Source organism: Equus caballus, chromosome 3 (assembly GCF_041296265.1).
Source record: "Equus caballus isolate H_3958 breed thoroughbred chromosome 3, TB-T2T, whole genome shotgun sequence".
NCBI classification, from domain to species: Eukaryota; Metazoa; Chordata; class Mammalia; order Perissodactyla; family Equidae; genus Equus; species Equus caballus.
Genome location: NC_091686.1, coordinates 114,104,880 through 114,123,653, shown reverse-complemented (window position 1 = coordinate 114,123,653; position 18,774 = coordinate 114,104,880). Strand labels below are relative to the sequence as shown.

The following is an 18,774-nucleotide window of genomic DNA, read 5'->3' as shown; positions in this document are numbered from 1 at the left end:
GTGGGGAGGAGATTTTCTTATAATCTTGGGCTGTTATAATAAAATACCATAGACTGGGTAGCTTAAACAACAGACACTTACTTCTCACAGTTCTGAAGGCTAGAAGTCCAAGATCAAGGTGTTAGCAGATTAATTTCCTAAAGAGGGCTCTCTTCCTGGCTTACAGACAGCAGCCTTCTCACTGCGTCCTCACATGGCAAAGAGAGGAAGCTCTGGCCTAACTTTTCCTTTTCTTATAAGAGTACTAAGTGCACCATGGGGCCCCATCCTCATCTAACCTGAATTAATTCCCACAGGCCCCATCTCCAAACACCATCACCTTGGGGCTTTGGGCTTCAACATTGAATTCTAGGGGAACACAAACATTCAGTCCATAACAGACGTCTTTAATAAAGCCAAATATTGGACAGGATTCTGTTGGCATAATAGCACAGTGAAGTTATACAATGAGAGAGAGGAAATTAGCAAGAGGAAGATATCTATCTGTGCGATGGATGCTCCCTCTGTGAAGAATCTGAAGGATCTGAAGCCCGGAGGATCCAGCATCACAGCTCCGGGCTGGAGACAGAGAGCAGGCAGAGAAACTGGAGGTTCTGAGGCAGCCCCTCTGGGATGCAAAGACAGATGGGCTGTGGAGGAGAGAAGAGGAAGGTTCCTAGAGAGGGTGAGACACTTAGCAGCCCTCCAGGTGGAGTCTGCATAGAAGGACAGGTAAACAATAGAAACTCATACATGTTTTGTACCCCATCTAGACTCCTCAAGTGAGTGTGACCAGCAAGGACTTTTTTTCTAGAATCAGACTGATCGTGCCCAGGTGCCCTTCCTGACACAGTGAGCATGAGGAAAGAGAGAGAGCGTCTTCCTGAAGTCAGGAACCCTGTTTTACTTTGCTCATGGTGGGTGCTCCATGTTACTTTTGTACCTGATCTTCGTGGCTGCTCCCTAAGCATTTACTGAGTGATGACTGAGCACTCACAACCAAGAACCCTGCTCATGCCCTCTCTCCAACGCCCCTCCATTTCCTCTCTTTGATGGTTGATTTTATTACTAGACTTTCCAGCTCTACACTCTATACTGAGCCTCTCCCACACTCAGCAAAGGGTCGCCACTCATCTCCCTCTCCTCTGTTATGTCTCTTCCTTACAGTTTTCAAGTTTGAAACTTGCAAGACCCAATCTTTATGATTCTTTCCCAGGGGGCTCTTAATTCTATGTGTTTTTCTCTTTTGGTGGTATGGTGCTCCAAGCTTTGGAGCTCAAAGGACATCTTTACTGGGTGGAACGGTAAAAAGATCATGGACTTGGTGTCATAAAATGTTCCATTTCACACTCAGCTCAGTCACTTCCTGGCAGGGAGATTTAGGCAAGTGTCAAGCCCAGGCCCCCTCCTCCCAGGGTTTTGGGAGGGTCACCACCAGAGCTGTGCTGGTCTCACTGCGCACACTACCTCCTGATAAACAGGGCCGAAGTGCGACACCAACACACCATGGCTGGTGAAAAGAGCCCTATCTGAGGCTCTGTTCACTTGAGAAGGAGGGGGAAGGGGTGCAGCTTCGGGGACTCCAAGCCCTTCAGGCAAACAAGATGATATGAACCTGAAGGCTCTTTCCCAGCCAGTTAGGAAAATAAAGGTTTCCTTTAGGCTGCACCCTTCTCCCAGGGTCCCCGAGCCTCCTCCCTACTTCTCAGAACCTCCTCGGGAACAAGTGGCCCTTGAACAGGTGCTACAAAAAGTTAGGATCAAAGAAGCTGATGACTCATTGGAGGTCCCTGGAAAAAGGGTGTCAGATCTCTATCTGGGTTCTGCTCTCCCATCACTGCATCTGTTCCTCCCAGCCCTATGCCCCATCTGCTAGTTAAGAATCTGCTGGGTGAAGCAACAGCATTTATGAAACTCCCTTTGTATGCAAAGTGCTGTTGAAATGTGGTTCTAAGGGAAGACTTCTTGGGGGATTTTGCAAGCTGCTCAGAGACAAGGTGACAGATGACGTTTGACCAGCCCTGCATGGTGCTGGAGCTGTACAAAGCAGGTAAGACTGAGTGGAAAAGGTGAGTCTGAGTAGTATTGAGAAGGAGGGCAGAAATCATACGATACAGAGAACATGGAGGAGGCACATTCTTGGAGCAATCTGCCAAATCAGGGAGGTGGGGCCTTGGCAGGTGTGGATCTGGCTACCAACTGCCTCTCTAGGGTCGTCTTGCACCATCTGCCCCCCTGGCCCCCCTGGAAACCAGGGCTTCAGGTGTACTTGTTGTTCCTGAGCATGCCAGGCTCTTTCCTGCCTCCCTGATTTTGTACATGTAGTTCCCTGCTCCGGAGTTGCCCTTTCCTCTCACGTCCACCAGAAGAAGAACTTGGCTTAAGTCTCCTCTTCGATGAAGTCTTTGCAGACTTCTGTCGACAAAGATGACTGCTCCTCCTTCACCCTTCATCTGAATTGCAGTAAAAATAACGAGTTCTTGAGGGCTTAAGGTGTGTGCGCATATGTGTGTGAAATGTATATGTGAAATATACAGAGATAAGTAGACAGATAAAAATCCCATTCAATTCTTAGAGAAACTCTGCATTATTATCTGCATTTTACTGCCAGGCTTCCTGAACAGAGGGTTGGAAAGTTTAAGTAACTTGCCCAAGATGAATCAGCTCCTAAGTTTGGACCGAAACTCAAACTATTGCTTCCTCTCTCAGACACTAGGAAATCCTTTCTGTATTATGATGCCTATGACATCTGACTCATTTACCTAACTGCCTCCCCTTCTTCAGGGCCTGGCTCTGGAGCAGAAATCCAGTATACATCTGTTGAATGGAATTGATTTGAAGAGAGCTGGCAATTAGAAGACTTCAGAGACGGCGCTGGTGATGGAACAAGGTGCTTCAGAATAAAAGATGAGTTAGGTAAGCAGAAGCCAATTAGGAGAGGATGCTCCAGCCTATGATAAGGAGCTTTAATTTGATAGGAGACAATTGGGAGCCATTCATCGTGGAGCTCGGAGAAAGGCAGTGACAAGCCCCTAACGACACTCAAGGGCCTTTGAAACCTTTAATTGCTGCCTGCAATTTTGCTATTTCCATGCAGAAGTGACGTGACACAGGAGGATAAGCTCACAGCTGCCATATGCCCCAGGTCGCACTGCCCACAGCAAGGTCACTGTGAGAACAAAGTTCCTTCCTTATGTGCAGAGTGGGAACATGCAAAGGATCCCAAGTCACTGTCCCTGCATGTCCCTGCATGGCCCTGAACCCCAGATAAAGGCCCTCCCTGCCTCCCACACCCCCACACCCTGCATGGGTCTTGGGATAGAAAGAGCCTGCAGGGGCCCGCACACACCCCACCCCATCTCGGCCAGCAGTCAACATCCCTGTTAGCCTTTCTGCAACTTCTGCTCCCTCTGTGTCTCACTTGTGAACCCTTCCTGGTCTCTGCCCAGAGAGAACATTCACGGCTTCCCAGAATTTCAATTCCACAGAGGCAGGATGCATCCTTACCTTTCCCAGGACCACTTTGACACACGAATGGAAGGACCAGGATGGGAAGAGAGGAAAGAGGCAGTGGAATTCTGCTCACAGGGAAGTCATGGAAGGCTGTTTTGTTTTTATCTTTTATTTTCCCAAGCTTGGGAGCTCTTCGCTTCTTCCATCTGGCGCAAAACCACTAGGAGCCCAGTGGCTGGGCCTGGCTTTTCCAAAGCCAGTGAGTGCCAACAGTAGAACGGATTCCAGACGCACAGGACAATGGCCTCTTCAAGCCACAGAAAGCTGCCAGTGTTGTATTGTTTGCATGTGATGCAGCTTCTTGAACACACACAAACACTCCTATTTTTACCAGCCCCGTGACGGTGATTTAATTACTGCTGAAGATGTTGGGGCTCATTCAAACTGCAAACCTCTGTCCCCACCCCCACCAAAGAGGGAAGAAAACAAAACCAAGCCCCACCTATGAAAAAGAAAAGCTGACCACTGTGCAAGTGCAGGATGGCAGCTCGGAGGTGGGCCCCAGGTGCGTTAATTACACTTAATTGCACACTGGTTTATGACCGCGGTCACTTGTGTGCTATGCTCTGGCCCAGCATCTGTGCCGAAGGATAGCTTTGGTATTTCAAGAAGCAAGATGAACATCGGCCAGATGGTGACTTCACGAGGACATAATTCATGTAGCGTTTTCCTGCCCCAATGTAGATTTCTGTGAAGGAATCTTGAATGCCATGCTGAACCAAACAGAACAAGAAAACTCAACCCCACAGAAGAGGCAGCCATGAGTTGAAGATTAATGGTCTCAACAGCGACTCCGACAGGAACCCAAATGGTAGTCAGATCTCAGGCTCCAAGCTGCACATTGTGCCAACCCATCTTCCTGTCGCTTGCAGAGTGAAATGACATCATCCTCGGCGTCTCCAGTGCACTCTGCAGGGGGAGGTGGGGCAGGCCCCAAAATGACATGCTGCAGGAAACTGGGTCACTTACCTTTTTTTTTTTTAATTAACTTTGTGTAGCGACAGGCCTCGTCAGCACCTGCTAGCTTGGTAATTTGATTTTGACGGTGACCGAGTGAAAAATGTGCTTTTGGCTTCAGCCTCCAGGACTAGTTCTGGGGGGCTGGAAGAGAAAACTGAAAGAAGAGCAAACCTGTCTTCTTGGAAACTCTTAACAAGCACTACTGGGAAGCCTTGGTATTATTGGGCCATGAGTTAGCAGGCAAAATAGCCCAGTTCTGAGTTGGTTTAGGAAAGTTCATGCTCTCTAAGAAGTAATGTGTATGTGACCCACATGGAGTTAAAAAAAAAAAAAAGTAGGCGTTACACACCTGTCAGTGGCATTTTGCATGCGGTAAGCCTGTCTGGAATCTGTGCAATTTCTACAACCTACACACTTGAGTCCTGAACCACGAAATAAGGACATGCAGACGGAAGGTCATGCTGCTTCAAAACAAGGTCAGCCCAAGACAGTTCTGAAGCAAATATAACCAAGGTCAAGTATGTGGCCCAGCTGTGTCCTCACCCTGTGGTCTCTGCCCACAGACCCTCCATGTCATCATGATGTGTGCACTCAGAGGCAAGACGAGTCCTCGCCTCATTCAGGACCAAAACCAGCCTACGAAACAACGTTGCCATGTTGTGTGTTTGCTGTGTTCATTTGTTTTAAAGGAATAAATAGTAGTAGTAACATTGAGCAAGGTCGCTTCTTGCACACTTGCTGCATATGAGACTCACTGAGGCACATGTCCACATCAGCCTCTGCAGCCTCCTGCCAGGTAGACCTATCACGAGAATAGACCCTGGTGTCAGATGGCCTGCTCCACCTGTGTGTGACCGCACACCAGTGACTTAACTTCTCTGAGAGTCAGTGTCCTTAGGGGTTAAACAGGAAGAAGAGAACCTAGCTCACAACTCAGTAAAGGATGCTTTGAAAGCTTGGTAGGGAGCCTGGCACATGCCAAGTTCTCCTAAAAGATCAGCCATTAGGGCCCAGCATGTGTAGCTGTAGCAAAGAAAGAGAATCTCCAAAGCCCCACCAAGGACACAGCTCTCTTAAGCGATAAAAATAAGATGGGAACCCACCCCCCCTTGGCTGTTGCTTCCTGCTCCATTCCATGGACGGATGCAAATTTATGGCAAAAAGCCCAGTGACAACAGTCCCTCCTCCACTGGCATGATTTGGCACCCAAGCTTTGGCAAACAGCCCACTATGCCCATAAAAAACCTCTATTGTTTCTTCCGAAGGCTTTTTGCTTGATCCCCCCAAATAAAACGTTATTTGCCCCTCCCTCCACCCCAGAAGAGAAACAGCTCCAGGGGGAGCCGGCTCTTCCTGCTAGGAACCTGGGGGCCGGACCCCAGCCAGGCGAGGCTGGGCAGGGTGACTCAGCAGAAAATGATCTGCTGCTCAGAGCCCGCCCACCCTGCCACCCAGTCAAGGAAGGCCTCTGTGAGGCAAACAGAAAGGACACTGCTCAGGTCTCTGGGCGCAAAGCGTCCTTTGTCCACAGGGACTTCAGACAGGAACCGCCCATGTTGACATTTCAGCTGGCAGAACAGGCCAGGCCTGGCTTGGAGAGGCAGGAACCTCGCTCAGATGCTGGGAAGGATGGTTCACACTCTGCAGCCCTGGCCATAGGCCACTGTCCTTGTCCTGAGTTCTTTATATACATTAATTCACTTAATCTCATAGATGTGAGTTGTTGATTATTATTCCCATTTTGAAGATGGGGAAACTAAAGCACAGAGAGGGCAAATAGCTTGCCCAGGGTAACACAGCCATTAAGTGGAGGAGCTGGGCTTAAACCAAAAACGTCTGGTTTCGAAGTGGGTGGCCACAGTGGCCAGGTCTTTCCTGTTGACTGCATGTCACTCCCTCCCTCTCTGCTCTGCTGCTTCTGGGAGAGCTCAGAGCTGAAGGCCAGCATTCTGTGGTTTCTTGAACCTGAATGTTTCACTCCATCCCCACTACACCTGCTCTGTGACAGGTTTTACTCTCTTCCCTGCATGCTGTCACCACCTCTTAACGGGTTCTTCATCCAGCCAGGTTCCCCGCTCTCGGCCACCCTGCCTCATAGTTGATGCTCCAGCAGCAAGTTTTGATTGGAGGGCCTGCACACAAGTGCTGGCTCCACCTGTCTTGGCTCATGCTGTCCTTACTGCCAGGAACCCCTTTCTTCCACCCTCTTCATGGTTGACAGCTCCAGTAGGACTCACCTTGGACACCACCTCCAGGAACCCATCCTCCTGCCCTCAGGGTGGATGAAGTGGCCCGTTGAAGCCCACATACCATCCAGTGAGTATTTCTAATGCAGCGCTCCAGGGAAAAGAACTTGTTTATGACTTTGAATCTCCCTCGATGGGCTCCATTCCTGACATACCTCAGGTGCTCAGTGAATGCTTGTTACACAAAGTGAATGACGGTGTCTCCATTCCTACAGCAAGAGTCAATGCACCACACTTGCATGGATCAATGGTGGGGCCATGTGGGTTTCTAAGGATTTCCAGCCCTCTGCCTCCCAGGTCCATGGTAGGATGGCACTTCCCAGCTCCATGAGGTTGCGGGAGGGCTGTGTGGTCAGTTCAGGCCAATAAGTCATGAACAGAAGTGAGATATGTCACTTCCGGGCTGTGCCTTCAATTATAGGGGGAGACCCTCAGAGCACAGTGACCAGTACATTGGAGATGGCAGCTGCTCCATCAGCCTGCGTCTCCGAGTGACTGTGAGAAACACAGCCCTCAACGAACACATAACATGAGCAAGAAATACACCGTCGTTGCTTGAAGCCCCAGAATTTTTTTCAGCATAACCTGTCTTATCCTGAAGGAAGTAACTTGAATCTATTATTAACCTCATGGATGTTATTTTGGGCATTTGCCAAGAGTGGCCTTTCAGGTAGAAGGTTGGCTGCAACACCTAACACAAATATTAGTAAACATAGCAAGAGCTAGCAAAGTTTCAGAAAACGGTCACATACCTTCTGTGTGTTCCTAATCACTACATCGATGGACTGCTGTCCTCTCAACCCCTGTGTTTCTTTTACTCCTCACCACAGACCTAGGAAAGGCACAGGATATGCATCATGCCCTTCACTTATGGAGAAAATAGTGGCTCAGAGAAGTGTTACCTGCCCAAGGTCACAGAGCAAGAAACTTGTGACTGGGATCAGAACTGGGATTTTTGACTCCCCACCTAGGATTCTTCCACCTGGACCAAATCCCCAAACACTTGAGGTTTTAAAATCTTATGTACCGGGAAGCCAAGTTTGAGCCAACATAAGGAAAAATCAGATGCTGCATTATTTCTAAAGGGCATTAATAGCCTTTTGTTTCTAAATCATTCCCAAACAGTAATAGTTATTTTTATTATAATCATTGTCATTTTTTTATAGCAAATACCTGGCAAATACCAAAATGGTGAGTACCATGAGATTAACTGCCATTTAGTTATGGTGATGGGTGGCGAGTGGCCCTGGCCCACACTGCTGAGGGCTGAACCAGAGGACGGTGGCTGATGACTTGAGAAAATGTCTGGGAACTCGAATTGAGTGTCCCACTAGCCCTGGTCTTCACTGCTCCTGCTCAAATGTAGTGATTAGAAACACACAGAAGCATCGATGTAGTGATTAGAAACACCAGCTTTTATCTGGGGTCACCTAAGTTCAGAGTCAAGACAATGGTCCTAAGAGCTCCATCTTGGGCCCAAAGGGCTTTAGAAAGGTGTCCAGCACTGACCTCAAATGAGACCTAATTCAACTGAGGGTCAGAGATGGGAGGGTATTGGGAACCACGGCTCTTCTCCAGAAAATATCTCTTCGTCTTCTTTCCCCTCCTCCTTCAGGTATCATATGGTCCTTTTTCACCTTCTCTCCAGGCTTACCATTGGTCTCCGCTTTCTCTTGTCCACATGACAGCATTGTTTACTAGACTTGCTTCTCTGTATCTTCAAACTACCGGCTTCCTCTCCTCTGTGGTTTATGGTTTCTACTGGCGACATGATCCACTAGTTGAAGCTTACTTTTTCCACCTTTACCACTTCACTCTGCCAGGATGGTGGTTCTGAATTTCTCTCACCAAGGACTTAATTTGGCAATATCACTGGGGCACAGGAAAGCTTTTATAAGAAAATAAGAGGCCCATTTTAGAGTCTTAGCTTCATAAAACCACACTGTTCCCCCTCCCTTCCTTTCTCTTTCCCGCTTTTTTCCTCCCTCCTTCTTTCTTCCTCTGTATACCTCTCCTTACCCCCCTAACCCCACCTCTCTCCCTGTCTCCTTCCCCTTCTCTCTCTATTTCCAAAAGGTAGTCATAATAATATGGACACTGGCGTCCATTATAGGGTTGGGTGTTTGGGACAAGCTCTGCTCTTGCGTTTGTCCCATCTTGCCTTTTTATTACTATTTGAATGGTAAGACCCCAAGGAAAGGCCCAGGATCAGAGAATGAGATCAAGCAATAAGGGCTGATGTGACTGCTGACCTTACTTTGCCCTTGGTGTTGGATAGGCTGGACTCCCAAGTTCACATGCTTGTCGTCTGTCCTGGTGCATCAGCACAGGGATTCTCCAATGGGATTTAGAGTCTAAGCACCTTAATAATAAACTTTGTGGACTGGCCCAGAGTGTCCTCTCTGCCAAGCCTCCTGTGTGACCTCTGGCAACAGTAAACAGTTGGTTGCAATTTAGAGATTTATTATTCCAGTCAGTCCCTGGACTGGAATGTCCCTGTCATTCCAGTCCAGTCCCTCTCTCTTCTTTTCAAGATGCTAATATTCTCAATTATCACTGCTAAAATGACTTAAATATCTTTATTTTTATTTCTTGCTAAAGTTGAATGCTTTGTTTCTTGCTTTCAAGATTAGTAGAGAGCTAGATTTAGAGATGGAGACAGAGAGCATGCACTTACGAAATGTCAGTCATTGTACTGTGCACTTTATATGTTTTCCCTTACTTCATCCTCACACCCATCAGACGAGGTAACTGATGCTTAAGAGAGGTTAAATAACTGCCCAAGGTCACACGCTAGGAGAGGTGGAGCTGAGAGAATCCTGGAGACAACCTCCAGGACTCATGGTCTTAACCACCACACTATACACACCCTTTAGGTCTACCTAATACCCCACCATCCCTACACACTCAACCTACCAACAATCCACCTGACTCCTCCAAAGTGCTTCTCTTTAAGGACTCTGGTTTTCATCATGCTGGCTGCCCACCAGGCTTCACACCTTGCCCTCCTTCTTAGCTCCTCTCTCTCCTCACCCACATCTGCTGAGTCACTGAGGTTTGTTTCTTTCTTTGTGTACCTCTTCATACCTTCCTTTCCTTTTTGGTCTCACTGCCACCCCCAAGTCCAATACTTCATGATGTCATGTCTGAACTGCTGTAATTGCTCCCTACTTTGTTTTCCTGATTCCTCCCTACACCCTATATTTATGACTTGATTAATCTTCCCAGAACATTACTCAGCACACATTGGCTTCTCCATCCTTAAAATCTTCAGATGTGCCCCATTTAACAAGGCCCAACCCCTCCCCTAGCATCTCCAATATTATCTACCTCAACTTGTCAGTTGAGAAGGAGTTGTTTCTTTAACTTTCTCCAGCTTTCCACATATATTGTGTGATTGCCCAGAGAGTTCTCTCTGTAGTGAATGGCATTTATCTCTCTCTCCATGTACCAGTTCTCTAGCCTCACTTAGGTACCTTAGCTACAATCCCCTTCATGGAGCATTCTCCAGGAGCTCCAAACTTTCCAGACTATTACCACCTTCTGAATCCTATAATACTGTCTGGACCACGCTTTTGGTTCTAAGCCAAGGATGCCTTAGTCACCTTTTATGAGGATATCTGGTCTCAGCTTCTAGCTTATACTCCCAGAGTAGATATTAGCTTGACTGTGAGCAAACATCTCTAATTTTCCGGGACAATTTGGAATCAAAATATTTTGTTTGTTGTAAGAGCATAAGCCCTGATTTTAGCTTCAGAAAATAGAGTAGAAGAAGATCTATATATCTCATTTTTATCTCCAGGGTCTAGCTTAAGGGTATGTAATAAAGACTGTTCAACTCTTTAGCTATATGACCATACATGAGTCTCCTTCTTTCTTTTGGCCAAGTGTTTAACATGGTGGAATCAGGTTAATTGAGTGGTTGTCAGAGTGTAAGCCTTAGAATTCTTAGAGTTCTAGAGACCTTTTCAAGAGTGTTCTGGAGGGGAGGCCAAGGAAAGAGAGCCAAGCAGGTAAGATTCCCCATCTTCCAGGTCCTCATTCCTCAGAGATGCTCCTCTTGGATCTATCTCGTAGGTTTATGTTTCTGCATAAGAATTTCGTTTCTACAAAACATTCTCCATGGCCTTGAAATGTTTGAAAATTACCAGACTAGATTATTTCTAAAGTTTCTTTCAGCTTTTCCATTTTTTATCTGTTGATGAAGATAAAGGAGAGGAATGGTTAACATGTGTTGAGTCTTTACTATGTGCCAAACACTGAACTAACTACAGATATTCTGATTATTCCCATTTTATAAGAGAGAATAAGGACTTGCATTAGGCCCCACGGTGGTGAATAAAGTCAAGGTGTGAGTTGAAGTCCATGTGGTTTAACTATTGCACTGCCTTTTTGAGTTGTCTAGGGAGAAAGCTTAGGAGCTGGAAATTTGCCTGCTTTGTGATAGGAAGATAGCGCAGAGGACAAAGCAAGGCATACGGCCTTTGCAGAGCTCTTTGGTGAAGGTGGGTCAGCCAGCTGGTCAACCTTAATCTCATCTGCAGGAATGAAAAGCTTGTATCGGGATGTCTGTAATATCCATGGCTGGCCAATGTTCTTATCTTTCTGACCGTATTGTTTGGAGTCTGGAGGAAAACTGGGCTTGCAGAGATCTAACCAGACCTGAGCTTCCGAGGTTTTAGTGTCTCCAGCAACCCCACTGACCTCTCCGGCAAACCACAATGTGGCTCAGAACTCAGGGTGTTGAATCGATCTCAAAAGAACCTTCCCTAAGCTAGCCCACAAACCCAGATACCCAAGGCAGGTGTTTCTAGCCAGTGAATATCTTATACATAACTATGCAAATCCAAGACTTTACTGACACTGAGAGACACCAGAGTGTCTTTAATAGAAAATACAAACAAAAGAAACTGGCAGTTCTATTCAGAGAGAACTAGTTATCGCCTGAGAGTGGTTCCAAGACAAGCAAGATTTACCCACAGCCAGATCATTTGCCTAGGAACCTTCATCAGGGACTAAATCACACAATAAAATCTGTAAGTTCCTTGTATCCAGTGTTGCCAAGATGTCTGAGAGGGGCTGGCCCAGCCACCCAGTCAAACCCTTCAAATGATTTTCCCCTCTGCTGACAAGGGCTCTCTGTGTGCTGTGGCCTGATTGGAAACCAGATTAAAATTTAGCAAAAGCTGCTCCGTGAAGCCGATTTTCCTGGAGCCACAATGTCATTTCGCTCAGAAGTTGTGAGCCTGATTTTGAAACTGTTGATATTGTCATGGAAATTATCACAGCGCTTGATTCCAATCAATTTTTCTTTATCACATGAGAGCAGAGGAATTGAATGAAAGAGGAAATTAGGCCTTTAACAGAGAAAAAACACAATAGAGCATTTCAGAGGATGAATACAGTAAATTATAAAGCTTAAAAAAAATAAATAAAATATGGCATTTCTCTCCACTTCTTGCCCATTTCCCACCTCCTCCTGCTCCTCCTTTAAGACATCTCCCTCCTCCCCCGAACACACACTGAGGCCTCAGTTTCAGTATCTTTTGTTATGTTGCTTCCCTAGGTGGAAGTGGTGTGACGATGGGGTCTCCCAAGCCAGTTCTTGAGGACAGATAATAACTCTTTGTTGGCTAATGTTCCACCTTTCTTCTGAAGCTTTGAATGGCCTAAAATAAGGCTCTGCCAAATCAGTACAGCAGATGGTATTGAACTTCTATTTTTCTAAAGGAAGTAGCACCCTTGTGGAAAGGCCACCGCTTCTATTTTATTCATTTTTAAAGCCAAACTTGAGGAGTTGTCATTATGTGTATTAAAAAAAAAGGGGGGGAGGTGATAGGGAGTTCTGTAATAATTTCTTAAGAAGAAAGCAGTGATTAAGAAAAGAAAGAGAAAGGAAGGAAGGAAGGGGAGAGGAGAGGAGAGAAGAGAGCAGAGCAGAGTACAAAAAATAAGCCAAGATTAAAATCATTCACTGTGAATGAACCCAGCAATGTAGGTTTTTTCCCCTACAGTATCTGTAGTTTGAGAAAGAATATAGAAAAATAGACATGGCCCCATCTTCTGGCAATGCGAAGTAATAGCAGTAGCAATTAGATTGATTTTTCATGTGTCTTCTGTTTTGTTTTGTTTTGTTTATATTTTAAGATTCTCCTCAAGGCTTCTTTCCTCAAGGTAACTGTTATCAGAAGATAACTATTGCCTTATCCATATTTTTATTCCCGAAAGCAAAAACAGGGGACAGTTGAGTGGCTCTGAAGGAAGCTTCGGGATCTGACGCACAGGCCGGGCATCCGTCCAGGAGTCTATGTGAGAAGAGTTGCTGTCTATGCAGAAAAGTAGACAACGCCCTTTGGATTAGCTGACTGAAATAGAGAAACACATGGGCCTGAATGTTCTAGAAAGATATTTGGTGAGCTGGTGCTGGTGCCAGCCTCCACCCTGCGGCTCCAGCATAACTGGATGGTTCTCGCGTTCTCCAAGGAGGATGGGTGATGTGCAGAAACGCGAATCTCACCTGCTTCTCAGCAAGGATTAATCTTCCCGAAGACAAAATCTCAGAGAATCAAGACTCACTCAGGGCTCATTTTTGACCCAGAATTCCTTGAAGTGTTTGTGTGGGGCAGGGACGATTGAGGGACAGAGCAGTGGTGACAGAAAGGTACGGTAATACTTTCTTTTTCCTGAGAGAAAATAAAGAGAAACATGAGAAGTAGCTGGCTGTGTCTGAGGGTTGGACAAGCACATCGCTTGGATTTTCTTCCTCCGAAGGGGTCTGAGCCCCCCAGGGGTGCCTGACTGTAGACATTGTAGTGGAATGAACCACCAGGGTCTTCCCCACTGAGATGGATCTGGATGGACAGCTGAGCAAAAAGACATGCTCCTCCTCCCGACTAGTCGCACAGGAAGGGCCCCAGCATCCCATGGAAACAGCAACATGTGTAGAGGTCAGAGAATAGCAACACTGTAAAACCTGAACCAGGATGGTGGCACAGGTTGTTAAGGATGTACGTGGACTATAAAACCAAGGACATGAGTCTCTTTGTTGTGAAGCCACGGAAACATCTCGAATTTCATATCAAAGTACAAACTAAAACCAAGAGCACCTATATGTGACATCTTGTGGAAACAATGACCACCATACCTCTAGAGTGTGCTGGCACTGGCTTTCCATCTCCACCATTTAGTCTTGCTCCAGTGGGATTGGGGAACACAGTCAACATAATCATAATATTGGCGACAACAATAAAAATAACAGCAATAGTTAATCTAAATTGTGCTCTTACTACACGCCAGGTACAATGTGAAGCACTTTTCATGAATTGTCTCATTGAACTTTTAACACAAAGCTATGAGGCAGGTATACTTGTTATCTCCTTTTTATAGATGAGAAAAGACAAGATCAGTAAGGGCAAGAACACACGAAAGATCATCCAATTCTTTTTTTCCATATATTCATTAATTCACAGTTTTTTGTTGAGCTCCGATCATGTCAGGACATATTCAAGGCACTAGGGACCCAGCAGTGGACAGAATATAGGCAGGTTCTTGCCCTCATGGAGCCCACACCAGACAGATGATAAAAAGACAAATATGGCATGCCAGAGACTGAATTGTGTGCCCCTAAAATTCATGTGTTGAAGCCCTAACTCCTAATGTGAGGATATTTGGAGATAGCGTCTTTATGGAGGTTATTAAAGTTGAATGAGGTCATAGGGTAGGGTCCTAATCTGATAGGATTGGTGGTCTTTTAAGTAGAGGAAGAGAGTTCTCTCTCTCTCTCTCTCTCTCTCTCTCTCTCCCTCTCTGTCTCTCTCTTCTTCCCATGTGCTCAGAGGAAAGGCCATGTAAGTAAGGAAGCGATCAGACAGCCATCTACAAGCCAGGAAGAGAACTCTCACTACAAATAGAACCCAACCAGAGATCTGGAATTTCCAGTTTCCAGAAATATGAGAAATAAGCTTCTGTTGCTTAAGCCACCTTAAGCCACCTTAAGGTCTCCCAGTCTGTGGTATTTTGTTATGACACCCCAAGCAGACTCGTATATGTTATAAGCTCAGTGGTGATAAGTGTTATAGAGATTACTATTTTATATTTCAGTGCTGGGAATTTCCATTTTATGTGGGGGTTAGCTATATCCTCTCAGATAAGGAGACTTTAGGGAATAAATACAAAAAGAGGTGGAGAAGCAAACTTAGTGGGTAGCGGGAGAAGGAGTGATCCAGGCAGAAAACACTGACATAGGAGGATATTTGGAATTTGTAAGGAACAGCAAGGACGCCATGATTAGAGCAGAATAAATTAAACGGAAGTAGTAGGAGATGGGTTGGAAAGGAAATGAGTAGGATTTACACCCAGGCAGCCTGCTCCAGAGTCTTGCAAGGTCTTAAGCAATTCACATAGACTAGGTGCCTGGCTTCACTTGTTTATTCCTATTTCCCTGTTAATCTTTGTCCATTCCTTCATTTGTGGTTCTTTTAAAGCACTCATTTAAAGATAGTCTCTTCCATACAGTATAGAGTTGGGTTTTGCTTTATAAACCAGCTTGAAATAATTTTCTTTTAATAGGTGAATTAACCCATTCACATTTATTGATATGACTAAAATGTTTGGTCTCAATTTTGTCTTATTAACCTTATATTGTGATATATGTATATGTTACGTTATAGTTATTATGTTTCCTTCTCTATTTGGTGTGTTGCCTTTTTTTTTCTTTTTGTATTTAGAAGAATTTTCATTTTTAGTCTAGTGATTCTCTTGGTATTAATACTTTTTATAGTTCCACTAATTTTCTAATTTCTTATTTAACCTTCATTATCTTCTATGTCAGTTTTAAAAAGTATCCTTTTATATCTAAAAGATTTATTCTATTTTTCACTACCTCTCTTCTCTTCCTATTTTAACATTTTTATTTATTTTTAACTGTTTATTTTGAAATAATTAGGGATTCACAGGAAGTTGCAAAGATATTAAAGAAAACTCTTCACCAAGTTTCCCCAATAGTTGCAACTTAAAAATTATAGCACAATATCAAAACCAGAAATTGACATTGGTAGGATGTGTATTTTTCACATGTGGATTTGTATAATCGCCACTGCAGTCAAGACATAGAACTATTCCACGTCACAAAGATCTCCCTTGTGCTGCCCTCTATAGTCACACCCACTCCCCTCCTCCCCAAATCCCTGGATACTGGCAATCACTAATCTGTCCCCCATCTATAGTTTGTCATGTTGAGAATATTACTTTTCAGTTATTGATATGTTGAACCTAAGCCTGCCATATTTTTTTGTTTTCTGCTTATCTCCTGTTTTTCAATTCTCTTTTCTTCTTCCTGCCTTTCCGTAGATCCCTTCAACAGTTTTTAGAATTCTGTTTTGATTTAGCTATAGTGCTAGTATATTGGGTACAGGTTTCCAACTCAGGGCCTTTGCACATGCTATGTCATCTGACTGAAACATTCTTTCCCCCAGGTTTTGGCAAAAGTTTTGTACTGTATCTCTTTGCATAGCTTGTTTAGTGGTTATACTAGGGATTGCATTATACATGCATAACTTATCATAGTCTGCTGATGATGACGCTGTATCAGTTTGAGTGAAGTGTAGAAAAGTTCCCTCCCTTCAAGTCCCTTTGCCTCCTTGTTCATAATAAAATTGTCTTATATGTTTCTCCCACATTCATTGAGAACTACATGAGATAGCTCCACAGAAACTCAAGAGGACAAGGAAAGTCTATTGTATTTACCAGTATTTTTACCCTTTTTTTTGTTCTTTCTTCTTTCTGAAGTTCCAAGATTCCTCCTTTTTCCATTTGCTTTCTGTTTAGAGAAGCTCCTTTAGCCATTCTTTTAGGGTAGATCTGCTGGTGACAAATTTTCTTAGTTTTCCTTCATAAGAATATGTTAATTTCTCCGTCATTTCTGACGGATATTTTTGCTGGATACAGAATTCTGAGTCAATGGTTCTTTTCTTTTAGCACTTGAAAAATGTTGTCTAGGCTCCCCACTTGGTCTTTTTCTTTTGGGAGTAGAAATGGGGCTGTGTTTCCTTCTGTGATGTTATGCTTGGGTAGAGCAGTCACTGTCTAAAAGTTTTCTGTCTTTTGGGCTGTCCTGTTCTTGGCCTTTTGGCTAGAAAGAGCAAGTTTTCTTCAGAATACTTTTGCCTGCACTCAGTGACATTCCTGGCTTGTTGGTTTCTCCAGTACCCAATCTGAGATATATGAGGAAAAAGAAAACCGGGAAACTCACTACTATGTCATTTCCTGGGTCCTGAGATCCCTAGAAAGTCTCCCTTCTTCTCTCCACTTTTCTGTCTTCTTATGTCACTTTATACATAATGTTCAGGTTTTTAGCTCTGTGTCATGTTAGGAATGTAGAAAAGTATGTCTTCTCCATCATTCCAGAAGTGGAAGTCTCCCATTTTTAAAGTTGCATTCTTTCTTCTTTGTCAGAACATGTAATGTCTACATATTATTTTTAATCAAGCCAGTTTTTCCTGCTGTCTGTTGCTTGAATGAAGCCTCTTCTCTAATAGAGAACGCTGCTCCACCGTTGCTCTGCTTTGTATGCTGTTTTTAAGAAGTCAGGTGTCAATCTAATTCTCTTTCCTTTCTAAATTATTTTGCCTTTTAACCTGGAGGGCCTGAAGATTTCCTCTTTTTCTTTCGATTCTATTAATTTTACTAGTCCACATCTCAGAGCTGATCATTCAAAGTCAGTCTTCCCTGATACTCTTTGACCCTATCTATGTATAGATTCAATTCTTCTTTTCTTTCTGCAACTTTTCTGTGCTTGCAGTTTTAAATATTACTTCTGTTCTGTTGTTTTGATTTCCTTCTTTGGGGTTTCCAATCATAGGCACGTTGGATCTCCTTTGCCAATTGCTTTGCATTTCAACCACTTTACTTCTAATACTTATTAATTGGTTCTTTCTCTCATTTCTATTCTTTTGATTGTTTATTTTTCTTCAATATGTTTTATTAAATTTTTATTTGACTCTGTCCTCCTCTTGAGTACTTTGTAATTTAGTCTTCATTACTGATATTATTTTATCTTTTTCTCCATTTCTCTCCCAAGTCTTCTCCCAATTAACTTTCACTCATTTTCTTTCTTTCTGGGTTTTGGAGGGAGTCTTTTGGGGTCTATTTCTGGTCTTAGTTTTTATATGTCTGATTCAAGATATTATTCAAATCCCTAAATTAATTCACTTTGGAGTGTTTCTTTACAATTGTTTTAGAGTTTGCTTCTGATTTTTAGTTGAACTTCCTGGTAACAATTTCCATCAACAGAAATGCTTTGATTCTCATGTTCTAATTTTTTACAGTAGTTTTATGTGATCTGTTTTTCTGGATTATTTCTTTCATGAACAGTGTTCTTGGTTTAAGAGCTTTCCTTAATGTCAGTTCTTCCCCTGTCTGTGCAGTTTCTTTTATGGATAATTTTAGTTACTGTGGGGTGGGGGAAGGAGGTCTTATTTCTCTCAGAGAGTTCTTAATCTTCCCTATTTATTTCCTTTATTGATTGGTCTCCAAGGTGTGTCACCGTTCTCTATGTATCTGTATCTCCCCCAGAAGTAATGCTTCTCAAATCTGCCTTTCCATGCTCTCACACATTCAAAACCCTTTCCTGCATCCAGTTCTGTGAACTTCCAAGGTACAGCCTGGGTTTCGTATTTCAGCATTTAAAGCTGGACTTTCTATTTCTGGGGATATTGTATCTGTGCTTTAACTAGGTTCTCTGCTGTCCTCTACCCTTCTCTTAAGCCTCCTCTTTTGTACTCTCTCACCTATAGGCAGGGACTGTGTTGGAATTCATCCTTTCCTCAACTTGCAGGTAAATTAAATTCCAGGATGCTTTTGTCTCTTAGTAACACCAAAGGCGTGAGCATATGTACTTTTATTTGCTCTCCTTGTTGTTTCTATGTGTTTCCCTTAGGGGAGGGTGTGGTGAAGTCTTGAAATCAAGAAGCCTCCATTGTTCTCTAAGGCCAGAAATCTCCTCTGCCTGGATTTATTTGAGATAGTCAGCAAAGCGACTGCTCCTACCTAGCTCTAGCCCTTACTCAGTCACAGATTT

The 18,774-nt window shown here is 44.1% G+C and overlaps 2 long non-coding RNA genes across 2 annotated transcripts; one reads left to right on the top strand and one right to left on the bottom strand.

Moving 5' to 3' along the window:
• Window positions 1-365: 365 nt before the first annotated feature.
• Window positions 366-3,690, bottom strand: LOC106782995 (uncharacterized). The gene is made up of 2 exons (XR_001380443.3): window positions 3,487-3,690; window positions 366-629 (listed from the first exon to the last, which is right to left on the bottom strand). It is a non-coding gene; the product is annotated as an uncharacterized lncRNA (long non-coding RNA).
• Window positions 1,858-3,620, top strand: LOC138923513 (uncharacterized). Its single transcript, XR_011437197.1, has 2 exons — window positions 1,858-2,029; window positions 2,764-3,620. It is a non-coding gene; the product is annotated as an uncharacterized lncRNA (long non-coding RNA).
• Window positions 3,691-18,774: the final 15,084 nt, after the last annotated feature.